This window comes from Sus scrofa, chromosome 12 (genome assembly GCF_000003025.6).
Source record: "Sus scrofa isolate TJ Tabasco breed Duroc chromosome 12, Sscrofa11.1, whole genome shotgun sequence".
Taxonomy (NCBI): domain Eukaryota; kingdom Metazoa; phylum Chordata; class Mammalia; order Artiodactyla; family Suidae; genus Sus; species Sus scrofa.
Window position 1 is genome coordinate 17,601 of NC_010454.4, and position 23,087 is coordinate 40,687.

Sequence of the window (23,087 nt, forward strand, 5' to 3'; positions counted from 1 at the left end):
AGACTGGGACTTAAATCCACATGCCGGGACTTGAACTCAGCCAAAATCCATACTGGGACTTGAACCCATGTTCTGGGACTCGAACCCAGCCTAAAGCCAGATTGGGACTTAAACCCAAGGTTTTAAATTAGAATTACTCACCCTGTGCCTGGACTCACTGAGGTTCAGGTTCTTTATGCCTCTGCTCAGAAGGAATTCAGTGAGAGACAAAGTGATAGGCAAGAAACAGAGTTATTACGATAGGATGTTTGTGAGAGATGCAAGTGGGAAATAAAGGAAGCTCTGCCCCAAGGATCCAGGGGTCCGCAGTTTTACCTTCCAAGGGAAGTGGGGGTTGGAAAGGCCCGCCTCTTCCTTTCTGGGAGGAGTAGCTCCTCCTTAGAATCCGGTAAAGTGCGTATTCAAATCAGCTGAAGGGCAGTCCTCAAACTCTTGCCCTCGGTCTGAATCCGAATGCAGGGCTCATCCCATCCCCCATCCAATGACCTGAGGCAATTCTCACGCCTCCACTAATCAAGCAAGGCTTTCTGGAACTTGCAGAGGTCTCCCAAAATCCCCCAGGTTTCCCTCTTTAGCGATGATCCCCTATTGGGACTTCTCAACCACCTGTGCCTACTCTATCCCTGGCAATTCCTCTAGGTTTTAGCTCGGCATTGCTTCAGCTCTCTCTCACGTGTCTCTCGGGTCTCCCAGTGGCATCCAGGACAACACAGGTGCTCGGATCACTGAATGGCTGGGTCTTACTCACATCCCTGGTTGAGCAGGTGGTAATTAATGAGTGGGTTTCCCTATGGGACCACTGCATGGTGTCGGGGCTCGGCCTCCACCACCCCCGTTAAATGTCTCAGTCACCATCCGGGACAGGGCCGAAGTCAGTCAGTCAGCCTGTGCAGGGCCCCTGCCCCATGGGGCTGGTCACAGCATGTCACGAGACATGTTTCTACAATATTTTCTTGGCCTCTCTGCTGAAAACTCTCTCTCGTCCTGCTTTACTTTACCCCATCCTCCTGCTTGAAAAACAGTCGCAGTGACGGTGAATGACTTGGGCTTAAGAACAAAGACCTAAAGGCATAAGTTAGTCACAGGGTCAGCGGAATGAGGACTTAACACGTTGGTCTGGGCACGCCAGGCCTGTGCAGATTGGCGCACCATTTGCACAGCATGATACGTCCTCTGAAGAATAAAAGAGGAGCCCCATAGCCCCAAGGGGTTTATGAGGGGTCATTAGCTGGATTTGCATTAGCAAAGAAGAACCGAGGTGCAAACCTGGGCAAGCCAGGTTGCTGCAGATAGGCACGCAGTCTGCAGAAGCACAATGGTGATTCTCTAGATGCTATGCATAGACAGCTGACGCCAAGCTTCCTCATATGCTAATGATTCTTTTTTAAGGTAACTTTCCTTTCCTTTGTATTTGCATTTAAGTATGATGCTTTTTATGTATGTGCCATCCTTTTTTTTTTTTTTTTTTTTGTCTTTTTGCCATTTCTTGGGCCGCTCCCACAGCATATGGAGGTTCCCAGGCTAGGGGTCTAATCGGAGCTGTAGCTGCCAGCCTACGCCAGAGCCACAGCAACGTGGGATCCGAGCCGCATCTGTGACCCACACCACAACTCACGGCAACCCACTGAGCAAGGGCAGGGGTCGAACCCGCAACCTCATGGTTCCTAGTTGGATTTGTTAGCACTGCACCACAATGGGAACACCCTGCTAATGATTCTTAAATGCCTAAAGGCAGAGTAAAAGCTTAATCAGCAACAGGTTATGTGACTTTTAAAATAACTTAAAAAACCTATATCCTGAACCTACAACCCCCTTCTCACGCGACGTAATCCTAAAAAACACAATAAAAGCAGTGTGGTTTCTTAAGGCGGTGATCTTGGTCCCTGAGACCTTGAGTCCCCCGGTTCCCACCTTTACTTCAGATAAATGTCTCTGTGTCTTGTTTTATGTTAACTTTTTTCCTTAAGTTTCACAGCACCCATTCTTCAGCCCCATTCTGCTGAGCTGGTCTCGGCAACAGCCTGATGATAAAGCTGGCCCTGCCCTTGGTGGATTCGATCCTGCGCTGCTGGGCACACGTGAACATACAGGCTGAACACTGGCTTCTGTGCAGAAGTGGGAATTCCCTGTGATGTCAATTGTTAATGGGACCCATGGGCAGGCTGTTCAGAGACCAGAGAAGGAGGAGGGGAACAAAAGTGGGGACGGGGCTGGGGGCTGCCAGGATGGATACCACGGAGCTGCAGGAGCATGGTGGGGGGGAGTGGGTTACATCCATATAGGTCAGGGCCCAGATGAGGGGACATCCACAGTGGGGTCAGGCCCCAGGCAGGGGGATGTCCACATAGGCCAGGGCCCAGATGTGGGGACAACCAGAGTGAGGTCAGGGCCCAGGTGGGGGGACATCCACAGTGAGGTCAGGGCCCAGGTCGGGGGACATCCACAGTGAGGTCAGGGCCCAGATGGGAGGATGCCCACATAGGCCAGGGCCCAGATGGGGGGACAACCAGAGTGAGGTCAGAGCCCGGATGGGGGGACATCCACAGTGAGGTCAGGGCCCAGATGGGAGGATGCCCACATAGGTCAAGGCCCAGATGGGGGGATGTCCAGAGTGAGGTCAGAGCCCGGATGGGGGGACATTCACAGGGAGGTCAGGGCCCAGGTGGGGGGTGAGGGGGTGATGCAGGTTCCCCTGACTCTCCACTCCAGGCCCTGTGCCTCATGGGCACCCCTCACCTTTACTTGGGCCCCCTCTCCACCATGAGATGCTCTATTGGGAGGAGGATATCATGAGTTTTTGTCTAGATCCCCAAAAGTACACTGGAATGTCCTGAAGCTGCATTCTCCTCCCTAAGGTTGCTCCATCATCAGAATGGGATGTACAGGTTGTCACATCGATTTGAACCCATAGCAGTTACTCTCATTCCTTGATGGAATATTACTCAGCCATGAAAAGTAATGAAGTTCCAACACCTGCTTAAGAAGTGGATGAACCCTGAGGACATGATGCTCAGTGAGAGAAGCCAGCCACAAAAGTCACATTTTCTTTTTAAAAGAAAAATTTTATTACAGTTGATTTACAATGTTCTGCCAATTGTTACTGTACAGCAAAGTGAAAAATTCACATTTTCTTGATTCCATTTAATATGAGCCATTCAGAGCAGACAAATGCATTGAGACAGAAGTAATCTGGTGTTTTTGGGGTGGGGGGTGGTGAGGACACTGAGAGTGATTTACGGGACAGAGTCTCCTCCGAGGGGATGAGGATGTGCTGGAACCAGATAGAGGTGGTGCTGGCACAACTCTGGGAACGTGCTAAATGCCCCCCAAATTGTTCTCTTTAACACAAAACAATTTTTAACAATAAAAAACCCACACCAAGGTTTTGGGTTGTTTTTGTTTTTTGCTTTCTAAGGCCACATCTGTGGCATATGGAGGCTCCCAGGCTAGGGGGCCAGCCTACACCACAGCCATAGCAATGTTGGATGCTTAACCCACTGAGCAAGGCCAGGGATGGAACCTGTATCCTCATGGAGACTGTGTCAAGTTTGTTTCCGCTGAGCCACAACTAGAATTCCATAAAACCCACACCAAGGTTTTATAGAAAAGTTGCCCACTGCCCAGGCTTGGGAAATCGCAGTGCCTGTCCCCTTGGATGATGTCAGGGTCTTTATCCATGAGACACATCTGCTGCTTCTCTGTAGGAGGCATTACACTGAGTCTCTGGGCCACAATATACATGGGACCTGTTCCCTGCTCCCTTGTGGGAGCAGCTTTCATCCCTAGTGGCAGGCCTGATGGGTTAGGGCCTATTCTCCAAGTCCATGATTTTCCTTTCTGTGGAAAAGTTCATTTGTGCCGTATATTAGATTCCATATGTAAGTGATATCATATGGTATTTGTCTTTCTGACTTACTTCACTCAGTATGAGAGTCTCTAGTAACATCCATGTTGCTGCAACTGGCATTACTTTATTCTTTTTTCTGGCTGAGTACTATTCCATTGTGTATATACACCACATCTTCCTAATCCAATCATCTGTCGCTGGACATTTAAGTTGTTTCCATGTCTTGGCCTTTGTGAATAGCGCTGTAGTGAACATGCGGTTTGCATGTGTCTTTTTCAAGGAAAGTTTTGTCTGGCTATGTGCCCAAGAGTGGGATTGCTGGGTCATATGGTAGTTCTATGTATAGTTTTCTAAGGTATCTCCATACTGTTTGCCATAGTGGTTGTACTAACTTACATTCCCACCAACAGTGCAGGAGGGTCCCCTTTTCTCCACACCCTCTCCAGCAGTTGTTATTTGTGGACTTATTAATAACTGAGGGTGTGAGTTCGTACCTCATGGTAGTTTTGATCTGCATTTCTCTAATCATCAGTGACATTGAGCATTTTTTCATGTGCTTATTGGCCATCTGTATATCTTCTTTGGAGAAATGTCTATTCAGGTCTTTTGGAAATAAACCCAGACACTTACGGTCAATTACTCTTTGACAAAGCAGGCAAGAACATAAAATGGGAAAAAGACAGTCTTTTCAGCAAGTATTGCTGGGAAACCTGGACAGCTGCATGCAAATCGATGAAACTAGAACCCGCCCTCACACCATGCACAAAAATAACCTTAAAAAAAAAAAAAAAAAAAAAAAGGGAGTTCCCGTCGTGGCGCAGTGGTTAACGAATCCGACTAGGAACCATGAGGTTGCGGGTTCGGTCCCTGCCCTTGCTCAGTGGGTTAACGATCTGGCGTTGCCGTGAGCTGTGGTGTAGGTTGCAGACGCGGCTCGGATCCTGCGTTGCTGTGGCTCTGGCGTAGGCCGGTGGCTACAGCTCCGATTCGACCCCTAGCCTGGGAACCTCCATATGCCACGGGAGCGGCCCAAGAAATAGCAACAACAACAACAACAAAAAAGACAAAAAAAAAACCTCAAAATGGCTTAAAGACTGAAATATAAGACAAGACACCATCAAATTCCTGGAAGAGAACATAGGCAAAACATTCTCTGACATCAACCTTACAAATGTTTTCTCAGGTCAGTCTCCCAAAGCATCAGAAATAAAAGCAAAAATAAACCAATGAGACCTAATCAAACTGACAAGCTTTTGCAAAGCAAAGGAAACCAAAAAGAAAACGAAAAGACAACTTACAGAATGGGAGGAAAGAGTGTCAAATCATGGAACGGACAAGGGCTTAATCTCTAAAATATGCAAACAACGTATACAACTCAATAGCAAAAAAGGCAACAACCCAATTGAAAAATGGGCAAAAGACCCCCATGCGTTTGTGAAAGCCTCTCCTCATGCTCACTGAGTCCCGCGTTGACTGAGAAGGCAGAGGGCGGCGTGGATACAGCTGAGGAAGCGCTCAGTGGAGAAGGCAGCAGGATGCACAGGTGCACCTGGCTGACTCCCAGGGGTGCTGCCCGAGGGCTCGAGGCCAGGGCATGGGGTCACCTGGGTGGTTCTCAGCACCAGTGCTGAGCGCACCTGAATCTGTACTTGGAAACCAGAGAGCTGGGGTCTGTAGCAAGGGAGAGGATGGGTGACCATATCTGTGCACCTGGGAGGAGGTGAGTGCCTCCTGGCAAGCACGGGATTGGTGTCCATGGGGATGGGACAATTTTCCTCCCATCACGGACAAACTCATGACCTTCTCAGGCGGGGGGTGGGGGAAGTAAATGAGAGGATGAGGGACTTAATACAAAGTGACACAGATTCTGATGAAACAGAGGCCTGGGGACCTGGGGACAGAAGGGGACAGGGACCCAGAGATCAGATAACCGCAGTTATGGACCAGAGTAAACAGGATCCTCTTAGTGTCACATGACTTGTGTTTGGGGAGAGGTGCCCTTTGCAGTGGAGAAGCAGACACACATATGGGTCCCCACAATAGTGACAGACACAGAGGTGCCCCCAATGGTGACACAGGGCACACCAACAGGCACCCTACCTGATGGGGGACACGCATCCACAGGTGCCTCAGACTGCCCATGCCTGGGCCCTGCAAGGAGGGATTTGCTGTATGTCACTCCTGCAGTCCTTTGAGGCCTGTGCAATTCAAATCCAGTTAGAAAGGAAACTTTTACTCCACAAGAATTACTGTGAGGAGGAAGGGGGACGATTACCTGGGATGAGGGTGCTAATGGGGGGACCATTACAATAGAGGGGGGACGGTTACTGAAGAGGAAGGACTATATCCCTACAAGGAACACTAGGGAGGGGACTCCTGTACAGAGGTGACGAATGTGATGGGGATGTGACACTGAGTTGGGGCCAAGACAGTGTGGGGGATGATACCCTGGTGAGGGGACTCTCACCGTAAAGGAGGACCACTGCTGTACTGGGGGGATGGTTCCCGCGGGGGGAAGGTTACGATGGGGGACTAGGATGACGTGGGGGTGCTGCAGCAGGGGGGATGGTTCCTGTGGGGGGAAAGTTACGATGGGGGACTAGGATGACGTGGGGGTGCTGCAACAGGGGGGATGGTTCCCGCGGGGGGAAAGTTACGATGGGGGACTAGGATGAACTGGGGGTGCTGCAGCAGGGAAGGGACTGTGACAGTACAGGGGGCTGCTGTGATAAAGGGCACTAGCCCAATAGAGGAGGCCCATTCTGCAGAGAGTAATGGTGACAGTAGAGGCAGCACTATTTCTGTGGGGTATTCTTACCATAGAGGGGGGACTATTATCACTGAAAGGGGGTTCATTCATGCTGTAGCTTGTGACAGAATTTCCTTCATTTTTAGGTGGAAAAACCTTCCATTGTGTGGATGGACAGCATTCTGCTTCTCTATCCATCCATCAATAGGCGGTAATGTAACATCTACGTTAATTTCCTATGTCATAATGTTGTGGAATAACTTCAGAAAGTCCTATGAATCAAAAGTCATTGACTAGTAACTTTTTTCTTAAACTTTTTATTTTGAAAAACAGTAAGTTGAAGAAAAAGGGAGGAATGCATGTGAACTTCACTTGTGTTCAGGAATTAACACTCTACGATACTAGTCCCTGTGTGTGAACTGTGTGCATGGAGTGTGTGCTGTGTGTGCATAGCTGTGTGTGGGAGCACATGTTAGTGTGTGCAGGGCATATGTGTGCTATGCATTGTGTGCATGCACATTCATGTGCTAGTGTGTGTGTATTTGTGTTGTGTATGTGCATATGTTAGAGTGTGTGCTGCACATATGTGTTCACCTGTGTGTTCGCTGGAACCACTTGCAAGTTGGTTGCAGACTAAACTGGGCCCCAAATACATCAGCACATCCTGCTCAGTCGATCCCGTGTTGCCATGTGAGGTCACGGATCTTGGGCATTTAAGTGGGTGGAGCAGGCTGTCCTAACAGAGTCTGTCTCCCCGCCATGGTAGCTGTCTCAGTAATGTCCTTCACATCTTCTCTAAGCCCCATTCGAGGTTCCACTTGGGCCCCCATTGCATTCAGCCACCTCTCCCGGATCTCCTTTAAGCCACAATGTCGTGATGGGAGAGCCTGGCCAGGGCTGTGGACCCCCCTTCTGTGGCCCTTGCCTCCAGGCCCCGAACGTGGCTCCTGTGTCCGCATCAGTCAGCACAGCCCCGACTGGGATCAGCCACACAGCCTCCTTCCTTGGAGGGTCCTGAATCCAGTCAAGGGGTTGATTCTCCCAAAATTCAGCATGAGAAGTGGGGGTTGATAGACCCCCTGGGTGTGAGATCCTGTGCTTTTGAAAGAGCAGGCAGTGGGCATGTGGGATGGATATGGGCCAGCCGAAGGGGACAGGCGGGCTGCAGGTGGAAACAGGCAAGTGCCCAAGGAGCTCGGGCTCTGGGTTCCCCAGTTGAGCAGCTTCTGTGCCCCAACCTCTCCCTGTGATCCCCCCACTCTGCACATGTTGCCATGAAGCAGGACCTGGGGGCCAGGCTCTCAGTACCCTGAACACACTCCACCCGGACTGTGCGGGACCGTCCTGCCCAGCTTCCAGGGCAGCCACTCCTGAGGAGACCAGGATGCTGGCATCAGGCCACATCTGGTCTGTCCTTGCTGGAGCCTAGGCTGCACTATGAAAAGCTCCTGGCTGATGCCTGGGTCCTGACCGTCATGTGGCCAGAGAAATTGGGAACATTTTGCTTTGCATGGTGAAATGTTTAGTGACAGAGAGACTGTGCAGTTGCCTGAGGAGGGTGAGGTGTAGAGCCCAGTGTGGATTTATTCACCAAGAAATGGACATCCTACTTCCCACAGGAGGCTGAGCCCCTGTCCAAAGATGAGAGACTCCACGTGGGTGACCTGTGCCTCCCAGGGGAGCAGCCCTAAGCCAGTTTAAACCTGACCAAGTTCTGTGGACACAGTAGATTTAGACCTCTCCATGTGCTGTCTACACTGAGTGTGTTCAGACCTGACCATGTGCTGTCTACAGTGAGAACACTTAGATTGACAGGTTCTGCCCACGCTAGGATGTGGGGGCCTGGGTGGAGACCCATCCTCAGTCTTGGAGCTTCAGGGCGATGTGGGGACCTGAGGAAGACCTGGCCTCAGTCCTGGGAAGTTCCACGCCTCTGTCTGAATGTCAGTGCTTAAGTGTTGGGTCTAGAGTTATGCGGGCTTGTCTGTTAGCAGTGTCTGCTCTGAACATGGTGACCTGGCCTCCCAGGGGTCAGTGCCATGGGAGGGCCCAAGTCCTACCCCTGCAATGGCCACCTTCCCTTGGGGTTGGGTGCAGACCCCTCACCTGGGCTACCTCACAATGACTCCCATTCAGCAGCACACACAGGGCGAGGAGGGGGCAGGTTTCCCTGGTAAACTGATTGCTGGGCTCGTGGATCTCCATTTAAGGCCAAAGGGCAGCAGGTGAGGCGGCCTTTAGAGTCTCCTTCCCACTTGGCCGAGCCCAGACCTGCGTCTTCGCTTTCAGCTCTGCTGTCCCACGAGTTTTCTCATCACCTCAGTGAGACGAAAGGGCTGAGCCTGCCAGAGTCAAGGTAATGTGTTCAACTTTATCATGGAAGCTTTAAAAGCAGTGAAGATAACCCAGAATCAAGTGAGAAGAGGAGGGGACTGACTTCTCTGGGACAAGTGTTGGGGGAGGAGATGGACCCCGCATTTCTTTCTACGGTCCTAGCAGCTCCCAGGGACCCAGCTCACAACGGGGGCCCACCCAGCACAGCCCTGGTATCAACCAAGGGGATGTGAGCCGAGGCACAGGGTTTGGGGAGGTGGGGTCACTCTGAGGGTGGATGTGGTACCCAGGTAGGGAGGCTGGGGAGTTGGGGTGGAAGTCTCACTCCCCCCACCCCACCCCCCACAGTCCTGGCTCTGTGGTCCATGAGTTGTGGACTCCAGGCCCCCATCTGAGCGGATTCCTGCAGTGTTTGCTGAGGGGTCAGTTTGGAAGAGCTGACCTTCAGTGTGAAGCTCAGGCTGTTTGCATCTCAAGACCCTGCATTTAGGGACGGCATATGAGGGACAGTGTGTTTGGGGCTCAGATGAACCATGACCTGACTGGCCTTGTGGGTCTCTCTGGTCCCATCTCTTGGACTGAGCCTCATCTGCGTCATCGCTGTCCCCACTGGTGCTCTGGGGACTCTGGCGTCCCTGTTCCCCTCATCCTGCAGGTTGGGGAGAGGTTGCTTGCTGGGTGGTCTCTGCTCCTGTGGCAGGAAGGACCCTGCAGGGGGGACCACGGAGTGTGGGCTCTGATCCCAAGAGCATGGGGCCCACATAGCACACAGCATCAGGGCTATGACAAGTGTGTGGGCTGTCTCATCACACAGAGTGTTCCCAAGACTCCACGAAGGTGGCGTGATGGGAGGCCTGGGACCCCAGAGGCCATGTTCCTGTCCGGAAGCTCAGGCAGCACATCCACCCTGGACTCCAGATTCACCCCGCGTCTCTGCCATCTCCCTCTGTCATGTCTTGAACCCAGGAAAACAACGTGAACTGATCATTTTCCACAATATAGGCCTGGTCATGTCAGAATCAGGGCCTCTAATTTAGGCGTCCTGGAATAGGAGCTGTTTTGGGGCCTAAAGAGGGAACAGCTAATGAGTTAAAATATTTTCAGGTGAAATTAATATTCAATGATTAGATTACTGGAATAGGAGCTGTTTTTAGGCCTAAAGACGGAACAGCTAATGACTGCAAAACATTTTCAGGTGAAATTAATATTCAATGATTAGATTACTGGAATAGGAGCTGTTTTAGGCCTAAAGAGGGAACAGCTAATGACTGCAAAACATTTTCAGGTAAAATTAATATTCAATGATTAGATTACTGGAATAGGAGCTGTTTTAGGCCTAAAGAGGGAACAGCTAATGACTGCAAAACATTTTCAGGTGAAATTAATATTCAATGATTCTATTACTCAGCTGTTGACTTCTATTAGTCATAATTCTCCTGGTTTTAGATCTGATGTGGAGGTTTAAATCTTCCCCATCTGTGTATTTGTAGCTTCAGGGTCATTGATGACCTGTGGTTTTTAGGGAGGAGTGACTGATTTCATGTATCATGTAGAGGACTGGCAATGCGGATGGGAAGTTAAGATTAGAACAGTGGGAGTTCCCGCTGTGGCGAAACGGGATCAGCAGCGTCTCTGGAGCAATGGGAAGCGGTTTCCATCCCCAGCCCAGCACAGTGGGTTAAGAACCCAGCATTGCCACAGCTGCAGCATAGGCTGCATCTGCAGCTCAGATCTGATCCCTTGCCTGGGAACTCCAGGTGCTGCAGTGTGGCCAGAAGAAGAAAAAAAAAATGGATCCCAGATCATGATGTAGGCCATGGAAGGTGTCATGAATTCCCTCTCGCTGTAACGGGAAGCCAGTAAGGCATTTAAGAGCCAGAGTCACATGATTAGATTGACTTGAGGGGCAGACATAGGCACAATCGTGATGTATCTGTGAAATGTAAGAATTCCGCCCTGACCTGAATAGAAGACGGCCACTAGAAAATCAGGAAAAATGGGGTCATGGTAGATAATGCCACCCAGAAATGGGTTTAGACTTTACGTAATTTTTTTTTAAAGTTTAGAACAGCAGCTGGTAAATGGTTCAGATTTTCCTACGTACGCATCTAGTGTATGTGTATGAATCAGTTTCGTTGTCAATATTAGTAAAATAATATAAAAGACAAGAGAACTTATCTAACAATGGATATTTGCTGGGGTTTTGACCAAACCCACCAACAACCTACCTCTGAGCCTGGATAGGCAAGCAGCCTTGTAGCTGCACAGGGTCCGGAAGGTACTCTGGTGCCGTCTCGTGGACATCTGCTCTGACAGCAACTCTCAGGATTTCCTCCTCTCTCTGCATTGCCCTTGGGCAATATGCCCGTTGGTTTTCCTTCCCCCTCTTTCTTTAAATACCGAGAAGTGCTCCACTAAGTAAGCTGTCTCGCTGAATGTCTTCCAAGACACTGAGGCCAACCTACACCAGAACAATCCATTCACAACCTCAGCTCCAACCCATCATGTCATGACAGCCTTATTCAATTTTTCATGTATTTGTGCACTTATGTTTCTATGAATGTAACTGTGTATGGATGTAATTATTGATTTTCTTGACCTTGGGAACATTACCCATTCATGCCTACCTATCTTTCTTTGTTTCTTCCTTCTTTTCTTTCTCTCTTTCTTGACCCCAGCTGAAGCATAAGTGTGTTGTCTGCCCATCGACATATTTCAAGGAAGAGAAGTTATCAATCCCACCGCAGGGACAAAGGCAGATCTTTACCCAGGGAGCCAGGAGGGATCTCTGAGAGAGCTTTTCTTTATATCAATCTACCTGCCTTAATTCCCCAGACCTTGCTTTTGATCAGGTCTTCCTACCAGGTGTATAGAGAGAAAAAATGAGGCTCACATGAAAAGAAAGGAACAGAGTTTCAGGAGACCTCTTGAGAGAAAAGGCACAAGATTTAGAGCAGCTGCTCACCAATCCATCCTCCACTCACCTCCCGCAGGCACTTGATCCAGATCACAAACCCCCGCTCAGCCTGGGGTTTCAAAATTGCCAGCTCCGACTTCACAAGCCATGGTATCCTAGTCCAGACTCCTGCCTCTTGAGAAACAACAGGCTGTCTGATCCCATTGAACCTGCCAAGCTTTCTTACCGCTGTGACACCCAGCCAGGCTGCAAATCCACATCCAATGCTGAAAGGGCACCTGTGTCCCCTGCCTGACAGGAGGCATCTTGGCCCAGAGAGTCCCAGGTGCCCTGAAGACAACCCTAAATCTTTTTTTCACTCAAGAGACCTAGTGAAACTTCCCCCTTGCCTTTCCACAGAAGCCTCTGTTTCACTACCACACCAGGCTATGGAGGCCTGACCAAACCCAGGTCTGATGAATTAGGCAAAGTTTATTGATATCGAGAAAGCTCTCATGGAGTTCCCTCATGGCTGCCTGGTTAAGAGCTTGTCTCTGTCACTGCTGGGGCTGTGATAGACTGCTTGCTGGGGCTTCAGCCAAATGCATCATTCACCCCTTCTCTGAGCCTGGAGCCTGCAGCCTTGGAGCTGCCCATGGGTCCAGGAGGTACTCTGGCACCATCTTGTGGACATGGGCCCTAACAGCACCTCTCAGGCCTGCCTTCCACCTGTTGCCTCATCTCTCCTGGGGGCTGCACTGGCCTTGGGCAAGCCTGAGGCTTTGACTTTATATTTCCTTTCCATCTAAGTGCCATGAAGTCCCCTAAGATGTGGGGTATTTCTCTCTCAAAAAAATTCGAAGCACTCAGCCATACTTAACCAAGGCTGTTATGTAAATTCCCTCTGCCGCCCAACCCATTGTGCCATGGGAGCCTTATGTCTTTCTTCAGATATTAATTACCAGTAATAATTATCTCTGGTGTATGAATTCAATGATTTATTGACATCTTTATTTACTTACTTTTTTTTTTTGGATCCCCTTGGGGAATGACGACATTGTCTGGCCCAGATTTGAAACCATACCACAGCTGTTACAACTCCAGCCTTGTACTTAAAATCCTCTGCCTCCCCAAGCATAACATCAGGAGAGCCTTTTTTTGTCTTTTTGACATTTCTTGGGCCGCTCCCATGGCATATGGCAATTCCCAGGCTAGGGGTCTAATTGGAACTGTAGCCACTGCTGTGCCACGAGCCACAGCAATGTGGGATCCAAGCCGCCTCTGCAACCTACACCACAGCTCACAATAATGCCAGATCCTTAACCCAGTGAGCGAGGCCAGGGATCAAACCCGCAGCCTCATGGTTCCTAGTCGGATTTGTTAACCACTGAGCCATGATGGGAACTCCCAGGAGAGCCTTTTGTATTGATTTATCTATCAATTCACTTGGCTGCTCTGTAGGATTGTATATATGTAGTTATCGACTTCTTGATCAACTGCTCTCTTTCTTTTGACTTTTTACTTTTATTTATTCATTTATTGAGGTGCCAACTGTGACACTGGGGACTTGTCTGGCCAGGTTGTGATCTCCAAATGCAGCTCTTATCACAGCCCCAGCAGTGACAGAGACAAGCTCATAACCAGGCAGCCATGAGGGAACTCCATGAGAGCTTTCTCGATATCAATAAACTTTGCCTAATTCATCAGACCTGGGTTTGGTCAGGCCTCCATAGCCTGGTGTGGTAGTGAAACAGAGGCTTCTGTGGAAAGGCAAGGGGGAAGTTTCACTAGGTCTCTTGAATGAAAAAAAGCATAAGGATTAGTACAGCCACCAGCCAAAATACCACCGAATTCCACCATCCATTCATCAGCACCAGCCTATATCCTGATACCTAAACCCGCGACAATCGGGGGCTTGACAATTCCCAGCACGTGAATCAAAACAGAGAGTGTGTGGGTCCCAGCTCCTGCCTCTGGAAGAACAGAAGGCAATCTGAAACCCAGTGAAACCCTCAAGCATTCTAAATGCTCTGCCAACTGACCAGGCTGCAAATCCACATCCAGTGCTGAAGAGACACCTGTTTCCTCTGCCTGACATGAGGCATCTTGGAGCAGAGTCACCAGAGCCTGGAAAGCCATGCCAAACCTCTGACTGCTGGCTGGAGGTTCTACCAAAACCACCATCAACCTCACCTCTGAGCCTGCACTCACAGCCTTGAAGCTGCACAGGGGTCCAGAAGGTACTATGGCTCTGTCTTGGGGACATCTGCTCTAACAGCAACTCTCAGGCTTTCCTCCTCTCTGGCTCAGCAGCCCCCGGGGCTGTATTGGCCTTGGGCAATATGCAGGTCAGCTTCCTTCCCCCTCTTTATTACTGAGAAGCGCCTGCCAATATGGGCTATATCTCTCTCAAAGTCTTTCAGAGCAGTGAGCCCAACTTAACTCCAATCCTAACCCTAACCCTCTAATCCTAACCCCAAACCCTAAGCCTCTAACCCTAACCTCTCACCCCAAGCCAAACCCTAACACCGAACCTGATCCCAAAGCCCAACCAGAACCCAAACCCTGACCCCTAACCCCAACCCTAAACCCTAACCCTAACCCATCAGGTGCCTATGGTTGTGGGAAATGGGCCTTGCTCCTCAGGTTCTGTACAAAGAGCATGTGGAGTCCTGAGGGTCAAGGTAGACGTGGGGCTGCAGCTCTAGCTCATTTTCTAATTTTATCTGGCTCACGAGTGGGAGACTATTTCAAGAAGATTCTCTCCTCATGAGAGAAATCCTGTAAGAAGGGAGAAGAGGGGAGGTGGGTGGAAACAGGGGCCGGGTACCCTGGTGCATTGGAAGCCTCTGGAAGACCCACTGGAGGGAGGCTGCACGGAGAAACGTCCAGGGGCACAGACCTGCCCAGCAGCTGCTGTTAGTTCAGACACTGCTCTAAGGTGCTTAGGGTCCGCTCTAACAAAGGGGGCTGGGGGAGGGGTCTGCAGTGAGGTCTCTGTATGTGGTTCCTGTGTGCTGGTCGCTGTCAGGGTGCCCGCCCAGGTGAGCTCCATAATCTGTGCAAGGCCTGCCCTCGTGAGCCCCAGGGGCTTCTGGGTTATTGCTCAGGTGAGCTCCATATCCTGGGCAAGGCCTGCCCTTGTGAGCCCCAGGGGCTTCTGGGTTATTGCTCAGGTGAGCTCCATATCCTGGACAAGGCCTGCCCTTTTGAGCCCGGGGTGATGATGGGTTATTGCTCAGGTGAGCTCCATATCCTGGGAGGAGCCTGCCCTCGTGAGCTCCAGGGGCTTCTGGGTTATTGCTCTGGTGAGCTCCATATCCTGGGCAAGGCCTGCCCTTGTAGCCCGGGGTGATGATGGGTGATTGCCCAGGTGAGCTCCATATCCTGGGCAAGGCCTGCCCTTGTGAGCCCCGGGTGATGATGGGTGATTGCCCAGGTGAGCTCCATATACAAGGCATGACCTGCCCTCGCGAGCCCCAGGGGCTGCTGGGTTATTGCCAAGGTGAGCTGCATAACCCGGGCAGGGCCTGCCCTCGTGAGCCCTGGGAACTGGAAGGGGCTTGTGAACAAGCATCCTTTGCAGTTGGTACAGAGTTGTTTAGTGTGATTCCTGGGGGCATTGCTGGAATGAAATGAGAACCAGAAAGTGCTGCACGTCCTTGGACCCCCACCCAGACTCATCCAGAGTGACAAGGTCAGTAGGTGGGTGCTGGCCACTGTGCCACATGAGGGAGGCCCCATCAGTACCTCTTGCTTTTTTCACCTGATGACATGGAGGCTTCCTTAGGACAGAGTGGACAGCCCACCCCAGGCGGGAGCTCCTGGTAACCCTCAGGGGACATGGGAGGGAGAGGCCAGGAGGGAGGGGAGAGGGTGCCCAGGCAGAGCCATGGGCTGGGAGACCAAGGGGGGTCTTTCTGGGTCTGAGCTGGGAGTGGACGAGCAGGTGGTGAGTGCAATCTTCTCACATGAGCCTAAAACCACTTCAGGGGGAAATGCCTGCTGCGTGACCCCAACACAGGATTGTAAGGCAAATTCCATGAAAGAAAGGATTTGAAGGATGAATCCCACTGAAAGGAAGGCTCACAAAATGAATCTTCCTAAGCGGAGGCCTGTGAGCTGGTCCCCTCAGAGGAGGGCCGTGGAAACTGCCATGGCAGGTAATCCCCCTGAGGGGGCAGCGGGTGCGCTTCTGCTGGTCACTGTGCACAGCACAGGCCTGGCCCTGCGGACATCAGGGCCCTGTCATCTAGGTGTCCTCGGGTAGCCTCTGTTTTTAGGCATAAAAGGGGAGCAGCTCAGGAGGGTAAAACATTTTCAGAGGATATATTTGATGACTGCGGTCCTTGGTTGTTGATTTCTTTCAGTCATAATCCTCCTGGTTTTAGATCTGATGTGGGTATCATAGAGGAGTCAAAATTTAAGTTTTCACAATCTGTATTTGTGGCTTCAGTATCATTGATGAGGGATAGTGTAATGGCTAGGGAAGAATTATTGATTTATGTGTCATGTAAAGAATGCAATGATGATAGGACAGTTAAGATTATAATGGCGGCTTAGCAAATGGTTCAAGTTGCCCTACCTGTGCATCTAGTGTATGTATTTGGGTCATTTTAGTTGTCAGCAGGATGGATGATCTGGCGGGGACCTGGGATAGTGGAATTGGGCCACTTCTGCTCCTCCCTTGTGGGAGCCTGGGCTGACTTCTGAGTCCTGACCACGGCCAGAGAAATTGGTAATGTTTTTGTTTTGCATGTTGAAATGCTTAATGACAAGCACTTTGTGCAGTTCGCTGATGCAGGTGAAATGTGGAGCCTTATGTTGATTTATTCTCCAAGAAACAGACATCCCACTCCCACCAAGGGGTAAATCCCTGTCCAGAGGTGAAAGACCCCACCTGTGTGACATGTGACCCACAGAAGAGCAGCCCCAAACTACTTTAAAACTGAGTTGTCCACATGGTAGATTTAGCCCTCTCCGTGCCCTGTCTACACTGTGCGTTTTTAGACATGACCAAGTTCGGCCCACACTAGGATGTGGGGTCCTGGGTAGAGACCCAGCTTCAGTCCTGAGAGCTTTGAGGGGGACATGGGGTCGTGGGTAGAGACCCAGACTGGCCGCAGTCCTGGGAAGGTCTGTGCCTCTGTCCAAATGTCTGTGCTTAGATGTCAGATCTGGAGCTGAGCTGGACTTGTCTGGTCACAGCCTCTGCTCTAAGGCTGGTTCTCTACCTTGCCTGGGGGTCATAGCTACAGGGGCAGAGGGAGCCTAGTCCTTACCCCTGCAGGTTCACCTTCCCTGGGGCTGGTGGAGGCGCCTCAGGTGAGCTCCCTCATAATTAAACCAATTCACCAGGGAACTCCTGCTGTGGCGCAGTGGGTTCATGATCTGACTGCAGGGAGTTCCCATTGTGGCTCAGTGGAAATGAACCTGATTAGTATCCATGAGGATGCAGGTTCAATCCCTGGGCCCACTCAGGGGGTTAAGGATCCAGCACGGGCCTGAGCTGTGGTGTATGTTACTGATGTGGCTTGGATTTGGCATTGCTGCGGCTGTGGCATAGGCTGGCAGCCATAGCACCAATCGATCCCTAGCCTAGGAACTTCCATATGCTGCATGTGTGGCCCTCAAAAAAAAAAGAGTATGCAACAGCTCTGGTCTCTGTGGTGGTGCAGGTTCAATCCCCAGCCTGGCACAGTGGATTAAAGGATCTGGCATTGCTGCAGCTGCAACATAAGCCTAAGCTGCAGCTTGTATTCAATCACTGGCCCGGGAACTTCCATATACTGTGGGTGCAGCCATTAAAAAAAATAAACAGGATTCACAGGGTGAGGAGGGAGGCGGGTTTGCCTGGTGAGTTGATTGCTGGGCACGTGGGTCTGGGTGTAAGGCCAACTAGCAGCAGGGGAAGTTGCCTCTGAGGTCTCCTTCTAGTTGCTTATCCTTGCTCAGCAGCACCCAGTCCTGCACCTCCTGTGTCAGTCTTGCCTTCCAGGGAGTTGTCTCAGCACTTCAGCAAGACAAAGAAATGGCTGAGCCTGCTAGAACCAAGGTATTGTGCTCAACTTTAGCATAAATGGCTAAAAGCAATTAAAATAGCCCAGAACCAAGGGGAAAAGAGGTGGAGACTGACTTCTCTGGGACAAACTGAAAAGAGGGGAGGAGGCAGACCCTACACTCCTTCTGCTGTCCTAGCAGGTCCCAGGACCTGACTCATTCCCATGTTGGGGGCCCACTCAGCACAGCCCTAGCGTCCTGGCCAAGGGGACCTGTGACCCCAGGTGCAGGGTCTGAAGAGGTGAGGTCACCCTGGTGCTGGGTCTGGGGATTGTGTGGGTCTCACCCCATCCGTGTGGGTCAGGCTCTGGTTCAGGGGAGACCCCATGTCTTCCTCCAGTGTTTCTTGTCCTCCCTGAAGTTTCAAATATCTGAGTTGAGGGTGTTGCTCTGAGGAACCTGTGGTCCCCTTTGTTCTCTTTCTCTTGCCATATCAAATGAGGACAAGCACCTTGAGTGGTTGTGGCTCAAATTTCGGCTGAGTGACAACCCTTGGTGTTATCCTGCTGATATCATAGTCTATCACATGTCCAACCCATTCGTGTCACTGCTGCCTGGGTTCCCCTGGACAGAGCTCCAGGAGCTCAGACTAGCCCCCCCTAAGAATGATCCCCATGTGCCACATGAAAGTACCATGAGTGCCTCCTTGGTGGGGGATGGTGCTTGGGCCTCCCATGTTTGTGATAAAGAGGATTCAAATTGGAATCTGAGTAAGACATCAGGGGTTTCTTTGTTTTGTTTTAGCTTTTAAGGGCCGCACCTGCAGCATATGGAGGTTCCCAGGCTAGGGGTGGAATCAGAGCTGCCGCAGCCGGCCTACATGACAGCCCCAGCAATGCCTGTTCATGAACCCACTGAGCGAGGCCTGGGATTGAACCTGCACTCTCATGGACACTAGTCACGTTCACAGCCACTGAGCCCTGACAGGAGCTCCCAAGGCATCATTTCTAAATGTAAGTGAACTGTAGCACACGTCACACCCTCATCACCATTTTAAGTTCACGTTTTTAAGGCATCAGGTACACTCACCTTTTTGTGGAGCCCTCACACTATCCATAGAATAGTTCAGCTTTTAAACCCGAGGTTCCACAACCATGAAAGTCTCACTCCCCACCCCCTCTGGCAGCCCCAACACCACGGGCCACTTCTGTCCACGAGTTGTCACCTTCAGGGCTCCCATTAGAACAGAATCCTCTGCTGTTTGCTGCTTGCCAGGTGGTCTCTGTCCTGAGGCAGGAAGGACCCTGCAGGGGGGACGCGCAGAGGATGGGGTGTGATACCAAGAGCATGGAGTTCACACAGGACACAGTGTCTTGGAGTTCCCGTCGTGGCGCAGTGGTTAACGAATCCGACTAGGAACCATGAGGTTGCGGGTTCGGTCCCTGCCCTTGCTCAGTGGGTTAACGATCCGGCGTTGCCGTGAGCTGTGGTGTAGATCGCAGACGCGGCTCGGTTCCCGTGTTGCTGTGGCTCTGGCGTAGGCCGGTGGCTACAGCTCCGATTCGACCCCTAGCCTGGGAACCTCCATATGCTGCGGGAGCGGCCCAAGAAATAGCAACAACAACAACCAAAAAAAAAAAAAAAAAAAAAGGACACAGTGTCAGCGTCATGACACTTTCTCAGGCCACCTTGTCACCCACAGGGAATGTTCCCATTACCCAACTCAGAAGGGCATTGGGGGTGGCCTGGGGCCCCGGAGGCCCCGTTCCTTTCCTGGACTTCAGAAGGCATGTTCCCCATGGGCTCTGGATTCACCCACCTCTCCGCTGTCACCCTCTGTCCCATCTTGAACATGAAAACGACTTCTACTGAGCACTGGCCACAACACTGGCCTGGTCGGTATCAGGGTCCTTTAACTTAGGCATCCTGTTATGGCAGCTCTTTTCAGGCCTGAGGAGGGAACAGTTCATGCATGTAAAGCATTTTCAGAGGAAATTAATATTTGATGACTGTCTATACTACTCAATTGCTGACTTCTGTTAGTCATAATACTTCTGGTTTTAGATCTGATGTGGGGGTTACAAAGGAGCAAAATTTATATCCTTACAATCTGTGTATTCATAGATTCAGTATCACTGATGACCTGTAGTTTTTATGTTTAGGGAAGGATTACTGATTTCATGTATCATGTACAGGACTTACAATGATAATAGGGCAATTAAGAGTAGAATGGTGGGAGTTCCTTCTGTGGGGCAATGGGATTGGTGGCATTTCTGCAGTGCAGGTTAGATCCCCTGCCCAGCATAGTGGTTAAAGGATCTGGTGTTTTCACAGCTGTGATGTAGGTTGCAGTTGTGGCCTACAGATTTGATCCCTGGCCCTGGAACTGCATATGCCGTGGGGAGGCTGAAAAAGAAAAAAATTTGAGGATGTTGGCTGGTAAATGGTTCATATTATCTACTTGTGCATCTAATGTACATGTATGAATCCATTCAGTTGTCAATATTAGTGAAATAATATAGAAAACTAGAGAGGTTACCCAAAAATAATTACTTTTTGGCCCCACCAGTGGCATGTGGAAGTTCCTGGATCAGGGATAGAACCCACAACGCAGAAGCAACCCAAGCCACTGCAGCAGCAACGCCAGATCATTAGCCCACTCTGTCACAAGGGAACTCCCCAAAGTGTCTACCAATGTGTGGTCATGAAAAATTTATTCCACATTAGATGATGTTGCCTCTTGAGAGCCTGTGTGGAATGGATATGCAGGATTTTTGCCTATGATTTAGTTGTGACAAAGTTATGCACTTTTAACACGAAATCACACTCGTGGAGAAAGACGCAACAGTCATGGTGTTGGCTGACACCATTGACAAGGATTCCGTTCCTTCCTTCTTTCCTTTTATTTATTTATTGATTTAGGCCACCCTCACAGCATGTGGAAGTTCCTGGACAGGGTTGAATCTGCACCACAAGCCACAGCAGTGACAATGCCAGATTCTCAACCTCCTGAGCCCCAGAGGAACTCCCTCTTCGCTCCTTATTGTAAATGTTCATAGGTGGGCTCTTCAAACCTCTGACGTGGAGAATGTAACCACTCTAGATTAGCAGTAGGAGTTTCCACTGAAGAAACTTCTCCCTGGGATGCAAATACCTCTCAAAGTATGGAGATAAGTACCCTTACTGCTGTTACTGAGTGAGTGAGCCTAGAGGGGAAGCATTTCATGTTGTGTGTGTGTCAGGGGAGTTGGAGTCATGTCATGACATCCCTGAAAGGCCAAGAAAGTGCTGTGGGAAGAAGGTCCTATTTACTCCTACAAATGACATTGTGAAGTGAAATTCGGCTCATGTTTAGCTAAGCATATATCTGAGAATGGTGAAAATCAGCATATGGAGCCTCCTATAATAGCGAAGATGGCTCCACTGACATTACATAATGGAAGTGTGCTACTACGTCATACGTAGAACAATGGCCCTGAACGCACTGGCTAAGACGATTCCTGTCAAACCACCTGTTATAAAAAGAAAAAGCCTAAAGCTCACAAGGTAGTGGGAGATCATGTTCTACTCCCTCTCTGAAGAGCTACTAATCAGCTGAATATCTTTACTCCTGTAAGAATAGCAATAGTTACGGCAGCTGATGTAAAGTAAGCTCATGGGCTGACATCTCTCCCTATGGCAAATGTATGATGGCCCCACAAGACAGGCCCTAAAAAACCAATGGACATGATTCAAGCCATTCCCATATATCTGAAAGGTGGCTTTTGTCCTAAATACTATGTAATGATATGTGAGACTATTCCAAACCCTGGTAGGCTATGAATATAGACTTTAGGGTGACCAGAGAATCAAAATACATGTTGGGATAGGATTGGGTCTCCTCCTGCAGGGTCAAAGAAAGTAGTGTTTCTATTTTGATCTACAGTATGGTAATTCTGGCTGCTAGGACTGAAAGTGATAATTATAGTAATATGGCTATAATTGGGGCAGATCGAACAAATAATGGTGTTTGGTATTGGAATAATGGCTGGTGGTTTCATTATTAAAGATTGTAGTCATAAAAGTAATAGCATCGAGATTTGAGGAAACATCTGCTAAAAGCGAGGAGAAAATGGTTGGGTCTACAGAGGCTTCTGCATGTCCTATATTTCTGGCTTCAGGTGGATGTATGTTTCAACCAGTACAGAACCAGCTCTACTACTGATGATATGAGTAGGAGTAGGAATGAGGGAGAAGTAGTCAAAAGCTAGTATCATTTATTTGGGGAAATGCTACATCAGCTGCCCCAGGTATTTGTGGGACAAGACAATTTCCAAAACCTCCAATCATAATGGGTAAAACAATAAAGAAAAGCATTAAAAATGCAGGGGCTGCCATGACTACATTATAGATTGAGTCATCTCCAAGTAGGCTCCAGATTAGCTTAGCTGAGCATGGATTAATAGACTTAAGGTGTTGCCTACTGTTCCAGCTCAGGCACCAAACAGTACAATGACAATACACTTGTGATTCGTTGAAAAGAGCAGTTGATGAACACAGGCAAAACGGCTGAGCAAGCATTAGACTAGAAATCAAATGAAAGAGCGTGAGTCCTCTTTTTGCTGAATCTTGTGATGAATCAACAAACTTAACTGCAAATTCAAAGAAGCCTCAATTCTTCAGGTGCTTTTCCAGATTTTTCTTTGTTCTCAAAGGTGAGAGTGTATTTACCTGTTAACTAAAATTTCCTGGGGTGGAAACCCATCTTCAAGTGTTTTGTAATCCTTATTTTCAGGAATTAAGTACATTGTACCTGCTTAGAACTTTGAAAGCTCTTGGTCTAAACCAACCTAAACTCCTAGCCCATTACTGGTAGAATGGGTGTTAAGGCCAGTGATGGTGTGGATATGACAGTCAGTGATGATAGAAAGGTGATTTGCTTTGTGTGAGTGAATTGTTGTTTTAAGTTTACTGATGGGAATATAGTTATTTGGAGAATGATAGACACAAATAGAAATACATGCTGAGTCGTTCTCTGATAGGTAGACTGATGTTATCATTTTTGTTCTCTCTCTTTTTTTTTTTTTTTGTCTTTTTGCCTTTTCTAGGGCTGCTCCCACAGCATATGGGGGTTCCCAGGCTAGGGGTCTAATTGGAGCTGTTGCCGCCGGCCTACACCAGAGCCACAGCCACTCGGGATCTGAGCCACATCTGCAACCTACACCACAGCTCACAGCAACGCCAGATCGTTAACCCACTGAGCAAGGGCAGGGACCAAACCC

The 23,087-nt window shown here is 49.7% G+C and overlaps 2 long non-coding RNA genes across 3 annotated transcripts in view; both read left to right on the forward strand.

Moving 5' to 3' along the window:
- Positions 8,713 to 23,087, forward strand: part of LOC102167199 — a 51,108-nt gene continuing 36,733 nt past the window's right edge. The window contains exons 1-2 of one of the 2 annotated variants that reach the window (XR_002336884.1): positions 15,286 to 15,523; positions 17,785 to 17,881. This is a non-coding gene — a long non-coding RNA (uncharacterized LOC102167199). Of the gene's footprint in view, positions 8,953 to 15,285; positions 15,524 to 17,784; positions 17,882 to 23,087 lie in introns of those variants that run through there. The other variant, XR_001299725.2, reaches the window with a different exon arrangement.
- Positions 8,959 to 11,639, forward strand: LOC110255916. Its single transcript, XR_002336885.1, has 2 exons — positions 8,959 to 9,142; positions 9,745 to 11,639. It is a non-coding gene; the product is annotated as an uncharacterized LOC110255916 (long non-coding RNA).